Source organism: Cryptomeria japonica, chromosome 5 (genome assembly GCF_030272615.1).
Source record: "Cryptomeria japonica chromosome 5, Sugi_1.0, whole genome shotgun sequence".
Taxonomy (NCBI): Eukaryota; Viridiplantae; Streptophyta; class Pinopsida; order Cupressales; family Cupressaceae; genus Cryptomeria; species Cryptomeria japonica.
The window spans coordinates 914540160-914543542 of NC_081409.1; positions in this window are offsets into that span (position 1 = coordinate 914540160).

A 3383-nucleotide genomic window follows, 5' to 3' on the forward strand; every position below is an offset into this window, starting at 1 on the left:
ATCCTTATCTTTGGTGTCCATTCATATATTGGACAGTCTATTCTGTTCCGAGTCTTCTCATCAATCTTATAGTTCACAATTTGAAGATTGTTGGTCTTGAATATTGCATGATACTTGGATAGAAGGAGATAGCACAAGTAGGATGAGAACCTAAATGTCTTACATGAACCTTTTTTGATCATTAGTAATTGTTTTTACATGGATTGAGCAATGTGCTCAATAAAATTATATCTTACTAACTGAACTACACAATGGATCCTAAAAATAATTTCAAGAAGGCTTGCACCCACTTCCCTATCATTTTCCAATCCCAGGCAAAATGACAGCAAGGAAATAGTATCCCCAACCCATGGAACAAAAATGTTAGAATCATAAGGAGACTTATGATTCTGATCCAACTGAGTACCATGTTTTATTAGAGCTTTGATAAATGAATCTTTGCGACTTGAATCGAGACTCTTATAATTCCCTGTCAGCTTTCCTAGGTCAATTTAGACGTTTGAGTTTTGTGCCTCAAACCCTAGGTTCAACAAACGAGAAAATTCTCCCACGTTTATGGATAGAATTTCCTTTTTTGTATTTTTATTAACAATTGCTTTTTTATCTTCATCATAATTTTTGACGCAGAGCATGACAAAATTAGGGCATGGGAATACTTCAAGTAACACCATGCTTCCCAATCCAGCATCCCACGATGCGATTTTATTTGTTCTTAGTTTTAACATTGAGTTGAAAACAATAAATTTTGCTCTGGATGGATCTACTGCCTTATTAGACATGCATATCTAATATCTATGATACGCTTTTCACCATGGATAACAGGGTCCTAAATATCATGGTATTCATCAGTGAAACCTGGTGTTTTAACTAGTTCGGTTAGGTACATTTTTTTTTCACTTGGCTTCCTATTGAACTACTGCTTCCCTTTTTCCCCATCATTGTTATTGTTAATAATTCAAAATAATGCTAGATACAAACTTGAAAATTCTAACCCTCAAATTGGACCACGAGATTAAAAAAATTAAAAAAGGCGGGATGTGTTCTAGATTTTACCCGAAATTTCTATTTCACTAGATTGGTGCAGACAGTCTCTGTTGCAACTTGCATTCCTCAATCTAGTAGTTGTTTCATAATCTCCCTCGATTTATTGGTTTGTCCATGAAATGAAATACGATTATGATTTATGAGTCACTTATTTTGAAAACTCTGAAAAGTACAAAAGTAATACTTAGGGCAAAATATCTAGAATCATGTTGCAATTTTATTAATTATTATTAATATCTATTCGCCGCCGAAGGACAAAACATTCATTACTTCACTTTCAGTCTAAATTCTGAGGACATTAAATGTAAAACGTTCAATTCTGGGCGAAGTTCTCACAAATGTGTTCACTTCCCACATTCGGGCCAAAATCCACCCTAAGTCGTTGATCTTTTCTCATCCAATGGACGATGGTACCTGTTGTCAGATGTCGTGGGTCCCATGAATTCTGCCATTTTTCGGGCACGTCACCACACTCGAGTCACTTTTCGGGACTGTTTTTTAAGTCTTGTTTAATCATTTTAAACTTTCGCTCGAAAAAGAGCTTTATAGACTAAATTATATTTAATTAAATTTAAAACGTTCAATTCCGAGCGAAGTTCTCACAAATGTGTTCACTTCCCACATTCGGGCCGAAATCCACCCTAAGTCGTTGATCTTTGCTCATCCAACGAACAATGGTACCTGTTGTCAGATATCGTGGGCCCCATGACTTCTGCCATTTTTCGGGCACGTCACCACACTCGAGTCACTTTTCGGGAGTCGGGACTGTTTTTTAAGTTTGTTTAATCATTTTAAACTTCCGCCTGAAAAAGAGCTTTATAGACTTAATTATATTTAATTAAATTTAAAACGTTCAATTCCGGGCGAAGTTCTCACAAATGTGTTCACTTCCCACATTCGGGCCGAAATCCACCCTAAGCCGTTGATCTTTGCTCATCCAACGGATGATGGTACTTGTTGTCAGATGTCGTGGGTCCCACGACTTCTACAATTTTTCGGGCACATCACCATACTCGTGTCACTTTTTGGGACTATTTTTTAAGTCTGTTTAATCTTTTAAAATTTTAAACTTCCACCTGAAAAAGAGCTTTATAGACTTAATTATATTTAATTAAATTTAAAATGTTCAATTCCGGGCGAAGTTCTCACAAATGTGTTCACTTCCCACATTCGGGCCAAAATCCACCCTAAGTCGTTGATCTTTGCTCATCCAATGGACGATGGTACCTGTTGTCAGATGTCGTGGGTCCCATAATAAGAGACATTTAAAGATGTGCAAGAGTTTGAGATAACTATTAAATATAATGTTAATATTATTTATAAAAATATGAAATTCAAAAATAGTATAGAACATGAAACTTAGTTTCTAGAAGTAAAAAAACAACTAAATAAAAATATAAATTTTGATATACAATTTGAAAGGTAAAAGTTTAATATAAAAAAGAAAACATTCAATATTAAATCTAAAATATTAATTTAAAGTTTAACAAAATTCTTTAAAAATATGTTTACGATATATAATTTTAAAAAATAGTTTAAAATTAAAAATATATATAAAAGTTCAACATAAATTTAGTGCAATATAAATTTTAATTTAATAAATAAATAAAGACTAAAAATATATATAAAAGTTTAACATAAATATAGTTTAATATAAATTTTAATTTAATATAATATAAATAAAATAATGTGGTGAATCTTATTGATAAACCTGCACCTCCTAAGGACCTATGCAATATGCATTACCTTTGATCCTAGATTCCTAGCGAGACTATTGAAATTTGAAACACTTGATGGCCCACTATAAGTCTATATATCACCTTCAAAGATCAAAGACATGCTCTCACGAGGGGTTCTTATTGATGATTGATCCAACATGTATGGTGAATGTAATAAGTTAAGAATATCTTTATACTTTACAATTGCATGAAGTAACATATTGATATGATAAATTTGATTTAGTGGTTAAGATCTTATATGGTTTCTCTTGTCCTACTATAGGTTCTATTACTCTTCCCGTTAAGGTTGGTACTAAGTGCTTAGATGCCATTTTTGCTATCATTCCTAAAACCTACTTCAGATCAATTTTGTGTGAAGTTGGGACATCCTTGCCTTTGGTTCTCTTCCATGAAAGCGATCCCATCTACCCTTCATAAATGTCTCAAATTTCTTCATTATGACAAAATATTAACTATAAATCATAGCATGTACCCAGTACCCACCCACACATGCACTAGTTCAAAACTTCAACAACAAGTAAGTTGGTCTTTTAGTTTTAATTCACTTGTTTTTTGTGAGATAAACTTCTTTTATATATATATTTATAAAATTATAATAAA